This window comes from Cinclus cinclus, chromosome 2 (assembly GCF_963662255.1).
Source record: "Cinclus cinclus chromosome 2, bCinCin1.1, whole genome shotgun sequence".
Lineage (NCBI taxonomy): Eukaryota > Metazoa > Chordata > Aves > Passeriformes > Cinclidae > Cinclus > Cinclus cinclus.
The window spans coordinates 82,803,314-82,824,500 of record NC_085047.1 but is presented as its reverse complement, the minus strand read 5'-3'; the positions used below and the strand labels follow the sequence as shown (position 1 = coordinate 82,824,500).

Sequence of the window (21,187 nt, the reverse complement as noted above, 5' to 3'; positions counted from 1 at the left end):
ACTTCCTGGAAAGACAAACCAAGACAGTGCATATGTCTTTGTGAGACAGAATCCTGAATTTCAAGTATCACTGAGTTAGAACTTTGAAAGCATTGCCACTCATCAGATGTCAGTAAAAAATACTCATCAGCATCTTCTTGATTTGCTTCAAGTATGTTCACTGCTCTAGACAGCCACTAATGATGGTAATGGGATGCTCTGTTGGTAGAAATAGATAAATCTGACAGTGAAGTATGATCATGGAAATGGCCCATCTAAATGGTGTAGATCATGATAATCACTTTCACCTGATAGCACTGTCAGTTAATAGATCTGTCGGTATGTATATATGGGACCCCTAATTGTTTTGCCTTCTTGAGAAAGCATCTGAAAAAATGCTTGGAAAAATAGCTGGTGCACAGATGTAGCTTTAGAGAGCAGTGAAGGACAAGTGAGTTTCATGTCTGAATAGTTTAGGTTATTGCTAGAGGGTGAAAATTTAGTTCATACAAGCCAATGAGGCTTTGTCGGTGTAGCATTCCAACCAGCTATTCACAGGTGGTGTGCTATTGTAACTGCACTCAAAATAGCACTGGCTTTTTTTTTAAAACCATAATGATAATTGAAGGTTTGGCAGTCGAATACTTCAGATAATTCCACTTTCAGCTTGCTTGGTGGAGTTAACAGAGTGCAATACACTGAATCTCTGGCAACTGCACAGGAGCAGCTTTTGTGGCTGAGGGTTGCGTTAAAAAATGAAAGTTATGCGTAGCATAAGCATGTTTAATTTAGAATTTCACTTTTCTTACTGTGTAGGGTAATGGCATCTGAGATTAGTTTGAGTACCTGTGCTAGCAGAATATCACTAGTAACATTTCTTAACATGGGTCCATGGTGCTGCTGAGGAATACAACACGGACTGTTGACTCTAAGAATCTGTCTGACGTCTTTGGACGTTGTCTCATGAAACTAGGTAAGAGGAATCATATCAAGTTGCTTGTGTGAAGCTGTCATATTGAAGTTTGCTTAGTTTTAAAAAGCTGCTTGTTTCAAAAAGTTTGTGGAATGTAATGGTTCATGTCATTTATCAGCTACTCACATTTTTCCAGAATGCTTTTTTTTTATATTTCATTGGATGCACTTTGACTACATTCAAATAGAAGTACATTAGAAAGATAGAATTTAATTTAGAATGGGGTTTTCTTAATTTTCATTCAGTAATAGTAGGGTTTATATATTTGGGAGCAAAACAGGACTGCAAAGATATGATTTTTGTCCCCCCAGAGAATACAAGACATCACGTTTTGGCAAAGGTAGCCTTGGCATTCATCTTAGAAATATTTTTCTAAAATAAACAAAAATTTTTGTTTTCAAAGATATTTCCAAGTCTGAATCTCTACACATCTGAACATTGTCTAATAATTTGTTCCAGTTTATAGGTGGACAGGTATTGTTACCAAATTAGATTGTGTTAGTTTTGTGAACTGACTTTGAATTAATGCAAATGAGCACATAATAATCAGGGCAGTGAGAATTCATGCTGTTGAAAAATGGGTTAGCTAGTGCTACAAATCTGCTTCCCAGGAAAATGGCCAAGTGGAACCTTCAGAAGCTCTTATTTTTGCTTTCCTTCAGTCAGGAGATGGAATAAACTTAAAGTGTGAATCAAGTAATTTGTAGGTTAGTGAAAAATGTGAACAAGTCTATAGCTAGAAGCCAAAGTTAGTGGCTGAAATCTGAAATAATTTGAAATGAGATCATTCTGGCTTCTTTTCAAGCCTTGTTTTTTGAATATTTTTCCCAGAGACAAACCTTGTTAGGAAATATTTACTGGGGCAAAATGATAGGTTCACACAGATATTGATCAAGATCTACTAAATTAAATTGGAATTTGGAAATATTTGTCTATTTTCATTAGGCAAGGGAAAAGCCTAGTTTCAGATTCTGAAGGCAGTAGCAAACCTGGTGTGACTTTTGTTAGAAGGTATTGGATTCTCCTGTCCTGTACATATACGTGGTTCAGGTCCAACAGAATTTAAATCACTGATGTTGTGTTAGGCTAAAAGTTAAGGGAAAAGCAGGAAACTTGAGAATTAAGCCAAAGTAAAATACGAATTTAACTCTATGTTCAGAGGGAGCTGTAAAAGAAGAAAAATACATGTCTCATATTGTTTTCAGGAACATCAGTATCAGAAAGAGGGGGGACAGAAAATGAACACCTAAATAACTTTTCCTTAAAAATCCTAAAATTATGTTTTCTTCAAATATGATTTTCTGATAAAAACATCCTGCATAATTCGGCATTTCCAAAGGAGTAAGTGTGGCTCTGGGAACCTTTGGGGTTTTTTCCCCTCTGTGTCATACTCTTAAGAAGAAGTCTGTTTTCAAAAGGCTGAGCTCATCTTTGATAACCAATATAAAGTACTCTTTAGGCATGTGATTTTGTTCAAATAGAGAAAATTCCGTTCTTTGTTGAAAAATACCTTAGTTTCATTGTAGCTACTCTATACTCGCCCATCAATTTTATGGTACTTGGATAAATTTCTGATGTCATACAGAAGGAAAGAAAAGATCCCAATGCGGAATGTAGGTTGAACTTAGCCTTTTCTATAGTCTGCATAGGGGGGAAAAAGGTACAAAAAGTAATAAATATCATTATCAGTCCTTTTCTATGAGTCTTCCTAATGACAGCTTCTCTTGACTACTTAGAATACTCTGGCAAAAAAAATCAAGATGTCTTTTTTGAGTCTTTAGTGATTTTTTGCGTCGCTCAATTTAGCTCTCTAGTAGTCCAAAGGAATGGAAATTGAATTTTATAATTCAGCCTCAGGCTTTTCCGGATGTATCAGCTTTTTGCTATTCGCTCATTCCAGCACCCATGAGTCAGGACACCAAATGTTCCCAGCGAGGCTGCTTCCAGTGCCTTGCTGAAGCTGCAAACAGTTAGTCACAGATGAAAGCAGCATGGATAAGTATCCATGTGGCATCAGGAAAAATACCATGGAGATATCTTTTTCAGCTGAATAACACCTGGCTGAGATATTTACAGCCATAAGCAGCCTCATTGTATGTGAAAATGGGAAGGAACTTTCCCACCATGAGGCACTGGGCAAGAGGGCAATGTCAAGACACAGCAAGGGTTATCTGTATGCAGAAGCTGGGCTGAATTAACTGTAGAGTGGAGAGAAATATTAAACCATTTGTATTCTTTGAAAGTATATTCATTCCACTTCCAAATTATGAGACGCTGTTGGATTTCCTTAAATCAAAGCGTGATTTATATAATTACTGTATTATGATTATCTTTATTAAAGGACTCGACATTTTGTAATGGTTTCTGCAAATAAAAGGGAAACTAAACAGGATTTTTTTTTTCTTTTAAGGGAACTGCTTCATTCAATATTTAAATTAATTCACTCATTGTTTGGCATTCTCTGTCTCAAGATTATGCCTGAATGGAAGATTATTCATTTAGATTTTTTTTTTCAATTTCATTGAAACTTCTTGTAAACATAATCTGTAACAGAGAATCCATCAAGACCCAAGATGCAAGGACTCATAGAAACAAAACCCCAAACAAAATCCAACCCATTCTAATTATTGAGTTAATTAAAATATGCTTGCAGTGATTTTATTTGTTTGGTTGATTGGTTTTCTTCCACTTCTTTAATGGAAACATGGAAAATATTTAGTTTTGTCAGCTTTGAAAAACCCAATTGCCATATTTGTCTTGTTATCTAGCAAAGTAATTTAAAACCATATGCCATAAGCATTTGTTAAATCTGTATATGAATGATATTCAAGCCAACAAAAGAAATTAAGCAGAGAAAGAAAGAAAAGCAATCAATTTTTAGACCAGTCAATAGTAGAGCTCATATGATTATGTATGCATTACTTCTGTACAGGTAGTCTATGTTACAACTGCTTTAGCAGAGAATTAAGAAATGAAGAAATGCTGTTACTTAGAAAGATGAATTGGCAATATCACATTTATAACTAATTTTAAACCCATTTCTGTCTCATGAGGAAGCCAGCATTTTACATTTCTGAACAGGTCTGTAAACAAGAGTTTTGCTTATTACTGGGAGTGCTCAGGATGTAATTACAATTTTCTCTCTATTTGGCTCAAGAGTGGCCTTATTCAGGATACCTAAGAAGACTGAAGTCCATAAGTACCACCTAATTCATTACATGTTTTCCCTCATCATGGAAGGCAGTTGCACTTACTGAGTCTGTACAGAATGGTTTATTCCTCTATGCACTATTGAGCTGAAGAATGTGCCCATCCTGTTCCACATTTTATGTTGAAAGAGAATACAGTGTCAGAGCATCAGATTGTGCATTATAGTCTACAGTGACAGAAGTTTACTTGGAGAAGACCCGGAAAGCAAGCTAACAGATCTCCTCCCAGAAACTGAAAAGAGTCGCAAGACTATATAATGTACCACACAGCTGGAATTTATAATGGAACTAACCATGTTTGTGTAGAAGAGAGCTAGAACTAGGGACAGTCCAGAATCTGGTATGTTAAGAGGAAAATTTGACTGAGGCAGGACAAAAGCTCTTTATCTTTGGCATGTCAGGACAGTCTGTGTCTGTGGAAAGGGAATTCTAGACTCAAATGTAATGCCCAGAGTTTTATGGCACATGACATTTTTTCTTCAGAAACAAGACTACTCCTCATTCAGGAAGCAGAGTCTTATGACTTAATCACCAAGGTAAGGAATTTTAGACATGAGTATTTCTTAGTCCGTCAGTTCTAGACTACAAAGCATGCAGAAAGACGAAATTTCTGCACCAACATGACAATGGGTCAAGAAATGCTTTACCCTGACATCTGCATTTTTTTGTTTTGATTTGGACTTCCTTCTGGACCCTCTTCTTTTGATTTTATAATTTTTTTATTATAAGTTTTGATATAACATTTTATATTCTGTTTTTTTACTCTACTATGTTCTGTGGCATAATAGTTGTCTAACTGGAAAATAATGACCATAAGTTCAACCTCTTCAAAGTTCCATGAAGTTAGGCACCAGTCTCCATTTTCTCGTAAAGTCCTATCACCAGAAGGCTATCATATAGTTAAGGGGTAGCAGGATCATGGTATCTCTCAACTGAGATCTGTGGAATCCTGAAAATTAATTTTGATATGTACTAAACTAGCAAAACAAGTTGTTTAGAGTACTTGTGTGGATGACTGCTTTCAGGAAGATGTGAAATTTATTGAGTTTATGTAATAGCACAACATGAGACAAGTAGAGAAGTTCCCCATAAAACTCAGAGTTTTAAAACTTTTGCAATCCTAACTAGGCATTCTTGAATTAGTTTTCTGAAGACATTGCATTAAACTTGTAGCCTGGACCACCCTTTCCACTGAGAGGTTGAGAGTGGTTGTTATATAACAATAATTTGTTATATAAATGACAATAAAGTTCTGTAAAATATTAATCTGACACCCAGTAATCTTAATCTTAAATCCATTTTAAACCATTCAATTCGATTAAAGGCAGAGCTGATTGATTTTTGTCTAATTAATTATTTTTCATTTATTTAGTTGACTTTTATAATCAAATAATTGGGTTTTTTATTTATAGAAAGATTTTTTTTGTTATTCAGACAGTAATTTAATAAATAAAATTATTTGTCTCAATTCTGAATTTAAGACTGTGTTTATTTTACTGTAGTACATTTCTAGATGTTACTTAAATTAACATTTTATGAAAATAAACAAGTCACTCTTTTTTTAACAAGTAACATTAAGGAATCTTTCAAGATTTCAATATATGTTAAACCTCGCTGATTTAATGGCCTGACAAAGCATTTCTTATGTCTAGAGAGAGGAGACTTGTGAGATATCTGAAACAAATTTGTATTTTCACTGGACAAGAAATTAGGAGCAAAGGTGATCTTAATTTACCACTTGTATTCATCAGACTTTAGACGATGTCTAATCATGAGAATGAAAACAAATGTATACATGCTCTCTCTAAGCTTCACGATAACTTAAAGGAGGAAACCTGCTTTATTGTGAGAGCAGAAATTATCCTGAATACCAATATTTAGTTGTCAAATTGGATAATTAGAAAACTCACTGAGGTCCTCTGGCCAATGTAAACATCTGTTATGTTAATTATTAATCTGAACTTTCAAGTCAGTTGAGGTAAAACAGGAACAGGAAAGTGGGATTTATCAGATCTGTGATAGGTTATTAAATAGGACTTTTTTAGGTCCTGGTTTCCTAAAATGATTTTAAAGATAGTCGAAGTGTGTGGCTTAAAAGCAGACATCAGTTGTTGACATCCAAAAATATATTAGATTAATCCTTATGAGTTTTTTTTTTCTGGCATTTTCACTTTATTACAATGGACATGGGACTTGGATTTTGCAAATGTTTCAGTATTTTAGTTCTGACCCAGGTTGCTATTTTGAAATTAACCTCTTGATCACTCCTGCTTTTGAGCTTTGGTTCACCTTGCTCAATGGTCTCAGAGCATGCGAATCAGATATCTTTGGGTTGAAATCCAACTGGAAGCTGTGCTTCACCTGCTTACAGGCATTCTAGTCTGCAAAAACAGGCCTAGACATACTCTCAAATCCTTATCCCCCAAAACATAAATGCAGGGTGCATCAGAACATCATGAAAAGGCTTCAATCCATAAATTCCCCATATTGAGTTGCACTGCTTATTACTAAAGAAAACATCAAACATCACTTCTTGTTGATAATACAGACACATCAAATAGTGCAGATAGCTGATAGAGGCAAAAAGAGGTAACAGTAATATGCTGGTGAAAATAACCCAAATTCAGCAATTTTTATTATGTACTACATAACTGTGTGCTGAAAAGGGATTCAGGGAAAGAAGACAACTTGAGCTGGCGAAACAAATATGCTAACAAAAAAACCCCCACTTTTCATATTTTCAAAAAAAAACCCCAAAAACAAAGCAGCTACATATCTAATAGTCAGTTTTTGTATTTTTTGCTGGACATATTATACAAAGTTAAACTGGTTTTAAAATTTAATCTAATACCTATAACCCTCAACACCAAAAGTACTCACTAAATTAGTGCTCATTATGTTAATAATTAGGGTTTTTTTCCCCAAACAGTGTGAAAAGTATTAATTAAATTTGCTTCATCAGAAATTTGTGAAGACCCTCTTGTTGAAACAGAAGTAGAGAGAGAGCAGTAAAAATAAAATAGAATTTCAGAAGCTGATTTACATAAATCATATTTATGAGTAATGTATAACATACATATATTCTGGTGGCACCACATTTTTAACTTAGGTTTTTGCAGTCCTTTTTACAAAGTTGGGTAATGAATAAATAAAGGAAAGGATATTATAAAGAAAATTAGATGCAGAAAAGAAAAAACTGCTTAAATTAGCAAAATTGCTCAAAACCCAGTTAGATTTCAAAGCTGTTAAGTAGTCCTGTACTTAAAAATTGGCTGTCAAGGTTATGAATTTGGGTAGGGACATGACAACTGTGCTTTTGGTGGGCAGAATTCAGTTGAGAGCACTCCTCACCACTTGAGTCTTGCATCTGTTTTGATTAGAACCCAAATGTCTGCCTGGTTCCCAGGTTCAGGCTCCTACAGATCCGCTCCTAAACCAGAGAGACCTAACAGCTTTTGTTACCTGTAAGCTCATTTCCTCTGGAGATCTGTGATGACTCAAGTAGGCTTTCAATTCCAATCTATTTTTTTTCTTCCACCCACAAGCTGCAAAAAAGTGTGAAGCAGACAAGATAAAATTTAACAAGAGACCAAGTTATAAATTTCTTTAATTTAACTAAATTTCTTTAGGATTTCCTTTGTGCTTTAATTTGAAACAGATAGTCTGCTTTATGCAGTCCATGTGTGTGATTATGTCTGCTCTGTGTTTTAGATCAGGTCTATGTCTGCACAAAAACAAATAATAAAGAAAACACAAACACAAATCCAACTCACTCCAGGGAGTGTACTTGTTTTGAATCAGAAAACGACTGGAAAGCCACAGCTCCTTTGCAGCACACTTTATAGGGTTTATACCCAAAAATAAGTCAAAAGTGGGCAAAGCATTCACTGCACATTGATGGGATACCCGTGAGTTGTCTTTTCCCTTCAGAGAAGCTGATGGAGTTTTGGAAGCAGCTTCCATTTTCACCCCTACATTCTTCCCAACAGCAGTCATCTGTTGGAAATATCCCATCAGGTATGTCTCAGCAGCAAGACAGCACTGGCTTTTGAAGATACATCGGATTGACCAGAATGCTTTTTGAATTCTCAGGTTTAAGCATGCTTCTTTTGGGTTCATTTTTGTATAGTGATCCAGCTGGCTATGTTTGAAGAGTTTTTTTATCTATTGAGAAGAATATTGATGAAGAAATGAGAAAAAGGGCTTTGTAGGAAAACAGGCACAGTAAAACCTGTCAAATAACATTAATGCAGTAAGGTTTCCTGTGTTACATTACTTTTATTTAATATTCTTATATAACTACAAAAGCAAATCCCCTGAAAATTGTATTCCCACTGACAGCTTCCCTGCTATTTTATGGTGCATCCTCTATAGTTAATGGTCTATCACAGCTTCCACTGTAAGTTCCGATTTGTCAAGGCTTTATTGTAGCAACAAAATTGTTAGAAAGGAGTTTCATTCTGTGAGAGACTGAAAAACGAATTTTACTTTAAATTGAATTAGCCATCTCTAAATTAAAGCAAAGAGGGCTTGGTTGGCTTTTTTATTTTTTCTTTTTAATTTTTCATGTTTTATCTATCTTTTTCTTTAGTAAGCCAATTTATTTTCTATTGTAAACTGGAATAGTTGCTCTGAAGTTGGAAAAAAAGATCTAGAAGTCTAGCTTCTGGCTAGAATGTCTGTCTCCAAAATCACACAAGAATCTTCTTTACTGCTTTCGATGAACTGCATATCTGAGTCTACACATATGTACTTGGGCATTTTTTCAAAATATACCTAACAGTGGGACAAATTTATAATGTGTGAAGGAGATGTACAGATGCTATGCATGGTAAAGCCCTTGACCAGTTCTTGAATTATTGATTTTGTGTGGTATTTGCATTACTATTTTCTCATCAATTTACATCTGCAGCACCTAAAAGCTTCTGAAAATCTTCACTTTTACAAATAGTCTTACTACCTTTTCAAATCTAAATACTTATTATTTAAGAAATTGACTCTTTTCCTACCTGCACAGGCTACAAATAAAATGAAAAGGCCAGATGTTGTTCTGAATTCCTCATGCTTGTGCCACTGAAGACAGAGTAGGCACAGAGCTCTGTCCTGGGCACCCTGATGCAATGTCAGGTTCTAACCTGAAACAACTGCAACTAGTGATAGAGGAAAAATTACAGCATGTCATTTGCTAAAATAACACCCATAGGAAAATAATTTTATGCATAAAAAATATAAAAAGGAATGTGTGACGATATGACTCCTGCATAAAGTCAGTGTTCATCTGTTCTTCTGGACAGAGAAAGACTGTCTGACCAACGCTGCAGTAAGACAAATGCAATTTTTCCAACAAAATGAATACAGTATGCCTGAACTGTTTCTTTTGCATCTATAAATCCATACTTTAGAAACAGCCATTGAATATCTGTTACATATAAATTATTTCTATGCTTCAAAAAGGTACAAATTCCAATTTTTTCTTCATTAAGTTTAAATAATTGGTTTTTCCATGTACTGGACTTGTACTGTGATTTTAAAGAATATCAAATGGATAGGCAGATTCAATGTTCATATTCAGCACTAAAAATTAAAATAACGGTTTAGGTAAATTGTTCACCAAATATGAAAATATGAGTCTGTGAAATTCATAACTTGCTCATTTGTTTCTTTACTAACAGAAGAGTCTGATGGACTTCTGTTTTCCTTTGAAGTCCACCTTCAAATTGTGGGGCACTCTTATAAATAGGGTTCTACAGGATGTAATGACCATTAGCAACTCATTTTTGCATGGGATACTGCCCCTCAGACTGATGAGATACAGTGAACTTCTGAATGGTGGAAGAGAAACTATTAGTTCAACCAGGTCTATGAACACCTTTCAAAGAAGTGAAAATTTTGTTTTTGGTGCTTACCACAGTTTGTCTTTAACATCAGTGTTAGAGTCGTATGAAAATATTCAGTAGTTTTTCACAAGTGTATTATGAGAATCCTCTATCTAATGATGTAGAGCAAAACTTCAAAAAAATAAAAGCAACCCAAAAAAACACTAAGTGAAGACTTACATATATTTGTATATAATACAAATAATGTATGTAAATGTATAGAATGCAGATAGTTTTCTCACGCATGTATATACAGTCATTTGATTTTATTTGATAGTATTCTTTAATTTCCAAGTGGCATTATTGATCTTTATTGTATATTATAATGTAGAGTGCGGCTTATGTTCTAACGCTGCTGGAATTTTATTCTGAAAGTTTACTTTTTTATTGCAGAAAATGTGTAGTAACAGACAGTTGCAATGAAACTAAGCTACCCAAAATGTTTTCTGACCAGATCCTCTTGAAGTAGTCCACTGCATTACCACTAGGTTTTTGCCTGTCCTTCCCCTCCTTTTAGGACAACCGTCTGAGGAAAGCAATTACCCGGCTGTGAAACATATTTCTTGAACAGCAGGATCTGGCTCAGTGGCTTGCTCCTTATATCTACAGAACTATTCAACAAATGATGGCAAGAGGGAAAATAGTGACCCTTTAGCATCTGCCTTTGCCAATTAAGCTGTTGATTATATTTGCATTGTTATTTAGGAGGGTAGTACTTAGTTTATGATTTGCATTAATTTCTTCTTCCTGTGACCATTTGATGCTAAATCCCCAGTCTATACATTAGTTAAATGTCTGTGTGTACATATATGTTTGCAAAAGGGAGAAAAAACCCAACACTTTCAAAAGTACAAGTATATATTAATGTGTATTTAAATAAAAGACGTACCTTTTGCTTTATGATCAGACAAAGACGTGAGAGCTTTATTTGTTGACAAGAAAACGGGTAATTAATTTCCTTCTTCAGCTGAATCCAAAGAAACATATCTTCTACTGATGGGTTGATAAACATGGGTTTTCTGTTGGTGAGCTCAGAGAGGAAAATGTGTGCTCTTTGTTTTGTTTTCATTTGTTTACCTTTTTATTTCTGGAATAAAAATGCAAAAGCCACCTTCTCAACAGAAGTTTTCATCACTGGCAGCAAAATATGTTCTTTTGTCTGCTTTTAAAGTGCACAGATTGGTGAAGGATGCATACTGTGCAAAGTTCAGACGAAGGGTACATGCCTGATTATAAGGGCACAGTTAACCACACTGCAGGTGGTTGTATCCAAAGCACTTACAGTTTTCCTACCTGTGTAGAGGAATTCCTGGATTAAAGTCTGCTGAGTGTAAGCAAACATATCCTGATATTTTTATTTGTAAAATAATTTTATTTCCAAACCATTTCCAGAATGGACCTTAAAAATAGCAGGTTGCTAATCAAACACACTACTGGATAAAGAATGTTAAAAAGCTGTCTCTGTGAACAATATGTGAATATTTTTAGGAGGTGTAGAGAACCAACCTTATTATTTTGTTCCTTTTGTATTCATGGTATGTTATAAAATAGTCAATAAATGAAATATTTTGTTCAATATTTTGCAATTATCTCTTTTTAAAAGAGTAATCCCAAGGACGTATTTTGGGTGGAAAGGGAGTTGCTTTTCACTGCCCATGATCTTCCTTCTGGCCCCTAACCTGGATGTAACTACAGTGGCCTGAGGGAAAGTTTGTATCCACCAGAAGTGTGACTTTTCCCAACAATAAGAGATGATCTAATGGAAGGTATTGATTTTGCCTGAAAAGCTCACATTCATGCAATCACAAACATTTACATCAGATGTTCTCTTATTCATTCCTAACGGATTCTCAGTTTGGAGCACAGAGCCTCTTTGTTATTCACAGTGAGCAGCTGCCAGAGCAGAGCTGTGTGCAGTCACTGGCTTTGCTCACAGTTCCCAGTAAACATGACTGCACTGGTCCCTTCTCCCTGCCTTTATCTAGGGAAAAAAAACTCATGTGTCCTGCATCTTAGCTTTTTTTTTTTTTTTTTTTTAAAGATTTGGCACGTACATGCTAAACAGCAGGACACCTTAAATCCTGTTCAGTGCCTGGCACTGCTTGAACCACCTCCCTCCCTCTGGTTCCTTACATTAAAGAACCAGTTTAGCTTTGCTGGAGAAAACAAGGAGCAGCTTCCACAGCAGAATACTTAATTAAAGATATTCGAGGCTGTTAGAAGTACTCAGGAACCCCTGAAGTTTGAAAAATCAAAAATCCAGACATGTCCTCTCCCCTTTATGGGTCTGGAAGTCTGATTTTTAGCAGTATTCAGGCTGGACATGCTTTGCACATGAAAAAAGAGATTCCCATCTAATTTTCTTATGTGCAGTTTCTGCTTCCATTGGCCATAATTTAGCTGACTATGGTCAAACCACCAAAACACCTGTCATTATTGTGGTGGTGGGATTTCTCCCACTTCACTCACTCTGCCCATTCTGAAAGTGTTTGCCATTAAAATAATCTGTATTTTCCTTTCTTTGCCTTCTTCCATTTGTATTTTGTCAATAAGTTGTATCCTACATGCTTCTGTTCATCTGCATGCTCCTGTTTTTGTGTCGTCTACCTCTTTTTGCTTAACCTAGCAATATATCTGGAGTCAGAAGCAGAGATTCTCAATCACTGCCAGTGTTTAAACCTAAATTTATCTTCATTCACATTTACAGTATTTTCCCTTGATTTTTTTTTTCCAGCTCTCCTTGTGTGATATTCGCTGTCATATAAAACCTGATATTAGTTTGGTGTGCTTGCCTGGTTTCCTTAGAAACCTTTCTGAGTTATTTCCTGTAAAGGAAATTATCATCCCACATTTAGGAAGGTACAGTTACAACTGAATAATGTTTTGACAGAATTATCAAAATTAAATTCCACACCTTACTTGAGTACCGCATCTGAATTAGCCTAATTTACGTTTTCGAATCCTGAATGCCTTCTCTTCAATATTGAGCTGGAGATCAATGTCCATCATGTTTGGAAAGGCGTCCAATGAAGAAAGGTCATAGCTAATCTAGACACTGAAGCATTACGTGCAATAATGTCATTTTTAAAATCTGATTGTTTTAGAGATTTTTTTAGTGTCAAACCAGACATTTGCATCAGACTCAGAAATTATATTACACCAACAGTAAATTTTGCTACCAGCCTTTTTTTCAGTAGCATACAATGTGCCAAAATTGTGTCTGCCTCTGAATTTGGTCTCTAGCACAGTGTGAGGAATAACTTGGGGATGTTAAGGCTCTGATTCAGAATCAACAGGTTCATTTGCACTGGCTGACACTCATCTGAGACTTCAGATGCTATAGGTCATGCAAAGAATTCAGACATGAAGCAGAAACATTTGTTTTATCCTGGTTGCTTGTTTATGAGCATCTTCAGCAGATTTATACACCTCGCTTTACTACTTTTGCACCCCTGTGTGTGTCTGTGTGCCTTGTGCTACTGTTTTACTGGCACCCTGATGTTACAGGATGGGCAGTAACTGTTTGTTCGTAGTTTGCTTGCAGAAATGTAAACAACATTTTTTAAAGCCTTAGATACACTTTTATTATTAAAGCAAATGATACATTATATGTATTGATATAAATAATACTATATAACAATATTTTATATGATAAATTGGATGTCATTTGTTGCAATTGCCCTCAGCCATGAACTCTTCACTTAAAATAACCCAATCTATTGCAATTAGCAATGATCTCAAAGGCACTACTTTTCAGAAGACTAGCATAGATAATTTTATCCACTTTTATTAAATGTGTATTATGAAAAGTAATGTTCCTGGATTTTCTACTGAAAATTAAATGAGCATTTCTGGTTTCAGATAAAATCTTAAACTATCGGTCATATTAATGTATGATTGCTCCCTATTTTTTAATTTTCTTTTTGTTCCTCCTCCACATTTTATTTGGAAGGAAAATGCACAGATGAGGTAGGTTCATGTATATATAAGCACTGCAGGCTGAAGCTGCTCTTGTATTGTATGCCCCTTGTGGCCAAAACATATGAGACTAAAATATTGTGGTTCATTGCTCTCTCCTTCCTAATATAAACTATTATTCTTTGCCTGTGATGTCAATTGATTCTTTCCTTTATTTGTAAAATTTTTGCTCTGCCATTTTGTGAGTATTCTCCTGAAACTCAAGATTCAGATCTCTGTTTAACATAGGATTCTATGATAGATGTTAATATATCCATCAATGCAAAAAATACATAGGTCTCTTTGTAGAAAGCTATGTATCAGAACAATTCTGCCCCTACGAAGTTGAACAGTGCATCATCATTAATAAATAACGTGTACATATACATGCTCTGATATATTGGAAACATATACAGGTAGAACCTTGCATGTTAAATACTTAACTTTATGGTTAGTAGTAGGCTGATACAGTGTGGTGATGTGGTTAATTAATTTGGGGCTTTTACATGCTATAGTATAAAACTCTCAACATAAAATCTGGAGCTTCTGGGCAATGAAACTTACATGGATGCAGCACTTTCCACTGCTCACTTTGCTGCTGTTAATTTTTAAAATCTACTTAGTGCTTAGACTTGTAATGTGCTGGCAGACTTGGAATTGTATCATGTAAGTACAGAATCATGAAATGTTTTGGGTTGGAAGGACCCTTTAACCACTAGATCAGGTTGTCAAAGCTCCATAAAACCTGGCCTTGAACATTTTCAGGAATGAGGCATCCACAGACTGTCCAGGCAGCCTCTGTTCCTGTACCTTTACAGTGAATAATTTCTTCCTTGTACCTTTACTAAATGTACTGTCTTTCAGTTTAAAGCCATTCTCCCTTGTCCTATCACTACATGTGCTTGTAATATGTCCCTCTCCAGATTTCTTGGTTGCTCCCTTTAGATACTGGAAGCCTGCTCTAAGATCTCCCCAGGCTCTTCTCTGCTCCAGGCTGAACAATCTTAGCTCCTCATCCTGTCCTCACAGGAGGCTGAGATGGCCTCATAGAAGGCTGTAGTCCTCTGATCATCTTGGTGGCCTCCTCTGGACTTGCTCCAACAAATCCCTGTCTTTGTGCTGAGGGCTGCAGAGCTGGATGCAACTCTGGGTGGGATCTCACAGGAGCAGATTAGAGGGGCCCTGCTGGTCCTGCTGCTTTCGATGCAGCCCAAGATGTGATTGACTTTGTGGGCTGAAAGTGCACAATGCTGGCTCATGTTGAGCGTCTTGTCAATCAACACCCAACAGTCATAGGACTATTACAAAATTAGTTAATATTCTGCCATATCACTCTGATTTGAATTTGTGAACATAAAGCAGATTATGTGGTCAAAATAGCTAAGCAGTATCCCCTAGAATTCTGATAGTTCAAGTGGGAATGGGATTTAAACAGATTGTTTTTAAACCCATTCCAAGAGAAGTGGTTTGGATTTTGCACACTTAAAATTGAAGTGTTGCAGTGCAAACTGTACCTACTTTACAGATGAGATTAAAATCCGGGCCACTTGCAGCTCTGTCTTCATAAAGATAGCTGATCTGGTGTCAAATGGGATTACTGAACCAAAACTGAGAAATTCAGAGTGTTCTTGATATTCCAAAGAGAGATTCTCTCTTGATGGATGATCTAAGTTGAGGAGATATCATGCATAACACCATTTTGATGCATTCCTCTGCTAGTATACACTTTCATAAATGCTTTTGCACATAACTCAACAATATTTAATCTATAATATTCTATAAAATCTGCAAACATAAAGAGATATTTAGCAGGTTTTATAGATTATTTAATAAAGTAAAATTTTAAAAATCTGAAATTTTCTGCTAATGATTTTTTTCCTTTCAAAAACCAAAAAGCTTCTCAGATGTCCTTATAAAATATCCTATTTTAAGGGCAGAGATATAGCAATAATAAAATTTTAAAGAACGTTAAAGAATATTTTTTTAATACTATTTGCAATATAAAATAGGAAATGCATTATTTAAATTTATGTATACAAAGCTTTTATTAACATTTTCTGGGCACTGTCCAAAAAATTAATCTATAGCTTGGCCTTTCACTATGAGTAATAGGTAGATTCTTGAGTCCTTAATATAATATATCTGCATTATAGTTTACTGTAAGTTATAGTAAAGTGCTTTTTCACACTAAAATAAGGAAATGCGGTGCCATTAATAATCATGTTCTGTTTTGCTGTGCTGTTGTGAACTATGTGTTGGTCTGAACTGTAAAAGCCAAAATTGTTCTGAATAGTTATTAGGATCATCAAACACAAGACTTTTGTCCATAAAGAAGATTCCACTTAGTCATTTTTACATCACAGTTGTAATAACTGTAACTCTAGCTGGTCTCTTTCTAAGATGTTTCAGGCAGTTAATGAAGCTTGAGCATTACTTCTTTGGGAAAAGTTTATTACATGTTTTGGTAAATCTAGAGGTGAATTTTATTTTTCTTTTTTGAGACAAAAAGTGTGGTGCTTGCAAAACCTGTTTATCTTAAGTAGTATAGTGGATGCACAGACATGCTCAGTAGTTGAGCAGACAAATGAAGTACTCTAAGAAAGAATCTCTGCACATTTTTGTATCTCTAAAGGAACAATTTTCAGTGTTTTACTCCATTGATCTGCCTCAGGTCCTGTTACACCAGGGTGAGAAGCCAAAAAATTAATTGGAACAGTGGGTCTCTTAGTTTTACTGCTGATAACAATTGATAGACAACAATAACCACCTCTATACTCACCCGTTCATTAAGTTCACATTATCACACCCCAGGTTCTGAACTAAAATAGTCTGTGTAAACACATGTGGAAAAACTGCCATATGCTGTCAATTTTAGAACTCTTTTCATTTGCTGTGTTTGAAGAGTGTAGACAAAGTCCTGTTTTGCCTAGTACAGCACTGGGAGGGAGACCAAGATGTTGGGTTAGTTAGCTAGTCATACTCATTGCTCATGTCCTCAGTGTTTATCTGCCCCAAGAGCTGATGTTTTCCCAGAAAACTGTCATGGCAGGCCATGGCAGCCTGCTTCTGCTTCTGCATTGCTGTCCATCAGCCTGCTGCTACTCACACTGTGTCATTAACAATTTCTCTTTCAAAGATATTTGTATGGCACTGCACAAACTCCTGGCATATTTCAAACTGTTCCATCCTCGTTTATATTTGGATTACATCTTAGTATGTAGGATTGATGTTTATAAAGATTATAAGAAAAAGAAAAAAAGCTAAGCTTTGTGAGCAAGAAAAGATTAGCTGCTAGCTGAGGTGTACATAATTTTCATAGAATCACAGAATGGTTTGAGTTGGAAGGGATCAAAAAGATCATTTAGTTCAATCCTCTTTTTGTAGACAGGAAACCTTCCACTAAACCAGGTTACTGAAAACCCCCATGAACTCAAACATTTCCAGGACTGGGGCATCCACAGCTCCTCTGGGCAACCTGTTCCAGATTGTCAGTCTATCAGATCACTTTTTATGTGTGTGATCTGTCACATTTGGACATTTTTAGGTTGTTATCTTTTGTTTGTTTGTTTTGTTGGTTTTAGTTTTGTTGTTGTTTTGCTGTAGTTTTTGTTTGTTTTTGGGTTTTTTTTATTTTGTTTGAGTACTTTTGCTGCAGTTCTGTGTGGAGTAGAAGAGATATTTCAAGTGCATGTGAAATCCTATAGATGTGAAGTTTGCTGCTTTCATCAAGGCTATAGACAGGTACTTGCAATTCAGAATGCAAACTGGGAGAAGACTGTTAGTTATAATTATTGGTAAGTAATTTGGAGGGGAAAAGAAAGACAGGAAAATATATTTTTTAAAGTACTATTAGCTTTTTAAGATTAAATGGAAATTTTCCCAAGTGAAAAATGACATGAAATGGCAATTCAAATACCCTTTCCGTTTACTAAGATGCTTTAAGGCCTTTACCACCTCCTGAGTGCCTGGAAGGACGAGTAAGCATTGGAGTGACAGGTTTCACACTGCTATGTCATAGATTTGCACAGCAGGACAGAGTGGTTTCTGACACTATTGCCTGATCTGTTTTTCAAATAGAAGTCTGCGCTTCAAATTTTGAAAGAAAAAGGTTCTTTTTAACTCTGCGGTTCAGAAAAGAAATTATTTTTTTTATATAATCCTTCCTGAAAACTATGAAGTTTCTCCACATACAGAACATTAAATATCATTGTCATATACTAGACAATAAACTGAAGAAGGGAATACAATTTAGGAGCTTAAACCCACAAGAAAAATATATGCATTTATATTTGTGAAAATTACCAGAAACCATTATTCTGTTTAAATTGCCTCCTTTAAAACTGTTCTTTTGTAAGACAAATACGGATACCAGTTGGTGGGTAAAAAGGCAAAAGGCACAAAGTAAATCATGTTGTAATTCAATTATACTGGGCCAAGGTAGGGTTCCCATGGTGGCAGCTAGACACATTAATTGTTGAGACATTGGAATAATTCCTTTGACCATGGCCAAGTTGGACTTAAAACATTTTATTTAGGCAGTTAATTCTCAGCCTTGATAAGGAGCAAAGCTTGTATGCCATTCTTTACTGTGACTTGTCTATGGGTTGTAAAAAAGTTAAATTTATTATTATTCAAATGTTCAATTACTGTTTGGTGAGCCGCTAAAGAAGTCCATATACTGAAATAAAATAAATACACATTTAAGTTATTGATTAATTTCCAACAACAATCTCACAGTCATTGTTAATAGAAAAATAAGGAAACACACATTTAAAATAGTATAGTTTTTTTTTTAATTTGTAAAGCACACAATTTTAGGAACTCAGAACTCTTTAAGATAATGATTAAGACATGGATATTGAGGCAGCTTCTAATTGTTATTGTAGATCAAATTATCGAGACATTGATTTTTTTGATCACAAACATTGTATCTTGAAAGTCATCAGCAGAATTTAGCAGTTTGGTCTTTCATATTATTTACATATAAGGACAGCCATGGAATTAAAAAATAATAGCAAATATTAAGAGTGTGATGTTCACCACATCAAGACTGCTTAGTGTAGTGGTTTTAGCAACCAAGATGTTCTCAGTAACAGAATGAAATGTAAAACTGCTGTGATGGTGTGTAGAAGAAGCTAAAAATTCTATGAGGGTTTAAAGGGTTTCCCGTCTCTCAGAATTAAAGCTCCCCTTGCTGTTCTCTTCACAAAAGAAGAAATACAGCCCCATCAGGATGCATACACCAAGGATTTAATTAAAAAAAAATATTTTGTGCAGGGGAAAAGAAAAGTTGCTTTTAGAATTACTGAAACTGAAAAAAAAAAAAAGGAGTTGTCATGGAACACAGAAGACATGGATTCAGTCTCTTATTTCAATTTTCTTACAAGAAGATCTTGAAGTCAAGTACAGCCCAGCCCAAGTGACTACATACGGAGTACTTTCTGGACTGAATGTGAATTATTATATATTTATGTTGTTGATGCTCTTCCAGTTTATGTAAATAAACAGCTGATGGCGTGGAAAATTGAACTTGAGTCTCTTCTTAAATGAACAAATTAACAACTAAATAGAAGCAATATCCTCTCCTCTCCTCTCCTCTCCTCTCCTCTCCTCTCCTCTCCTCTCCTCTCCTCTCCTCTCCTCTCCTCTCCTCTCCTCTCCTCTCCTCTCCTCTCCTCTCCTCTCCTCTCCTCTCCTCTCCTCTCCTCTCCTCTCCTCTCCTCTCCTCTCCTCTCCTCTCCTCTCCTCTCCTCTCCTCTCCTCTCCTCTCCTCTCCTCTCCTCTCCTCTCCTCTCCTCTCCTCTCCTCTCCTCTCCTCTCCTCTCCTCTCCTCTCCTCTATCCTATTTTCTTTCTTTTTTATTTTTTGTGGCAGCTTCCACCTACTAAAGCCTATGTTGGCTTTTCTTTACTACTATTGCAGAAGAACGTAGTATAAGTTACAATTACACCTTCATTTTGGTAGCCAACATACTACATTGCCTTCAACACTGTAGTTACTTGGTGCCTCCTACTCATAATGTATTTATCCTCACAGTACTCTTATGATGTTGAGCAGATGGTAAAGTGAGTCACTAGGTACAGAGCTTGACTCTTCGAGATCAGACAAGAAGATTGTGGTGAAACCAGTCCTGGGTTTACTTCATCTTTCTGCCAGACTCCTGTGTTACTGGGAACTGTGAGAGCCTCCCACCAAGGAACAATAGACATTTATTATAGACAGTAGACAAGTTCTTCTCCTTTACCTACATCTTTGAGGCAAAAAGAAAAGAGGAGGTCATGTGGTGGGCCTTGTCTTTTGCAAACATCCCAAAGTGGTGGTTCCAGCTTGGCATAGCTGAACAATATTGTAGAGTTGTCAAATTATGTTGACTGTGAGACTCTTAAAGACAATTTTGAGACACACAAGAAGTGCAGCTCTTTTGCATTTCCTCTGACTCCAGCGCATGTTGGCTCCTACTGAGTTCAGCCAACAGATGATAAATTTTAGTCTATTGATTCTACTGGCAACTACTGCAAGTGTCTCTTCTTGAATAAGGACACGGGAGCTGTGTGTGATATACTGCACTCTTTCCATGTAGTCTCTTGCACAAGGTACCCATCTGGCAGTGCTCTGGTGAGATGTGGTGGGTATGACTGAATGAGGCAGATTATTTTCTTGGAAACTTCTCGTCCTCCTAGAGTGAGACACCATTGTTTCCTACTCAATTCATTTGGAAACCATGCTGTCTCTGACACACCGCTGGCAGCCTTTTTAGTGGCGGAGGTGAAGATACCTCAATTGACTCACTCTTTAGTGATTTTGGGCTTTCACATTACTAAACATGTATTCCATTAGCTATCTAGTGCAGCAGTCACATGTTAATTTGTATAAAACTAAATGCCTCAGCATGATATGGGAAAGGTTCCCAGAAAGTACAAAAAAAAAAAGACTTTCGGTATTTAGAGTAACCTGACACAATGGGAGAAGAATACATATTATTCAAGCACATCAGCTAATATCTTTTCCCATCAGTCCTTAGATCTGATTTCTTTCTCTTTTCTGTCTTCTGTTGTCCCCCCTCTTATTTTGCCTGCTACGTTCACATGGAAAGTGATTTAATTATGGAACTTCATTTTTTGCTATAGATGGTAAGACATTTTTCTGTGTAATAAGTTTCTTTGGGATTTTTGTTTTATATTGTTCGTATACTT

The 21,187-nt window shown here is 35.9% G+C and overlaps 1 protein-coding gene across 1 annotated transcript in view; it reads left to right on the top strand.

The window, feature by feature from the left end:
* Positions 1–21,187, top strand: part of NALF1 (NALCN channel auxiliary factor 1) — a 436,678-nt gene that overhangs the window by 27,704 nt on the left and 387,787 nt on the right. The window lies entirely within an intron of this gene.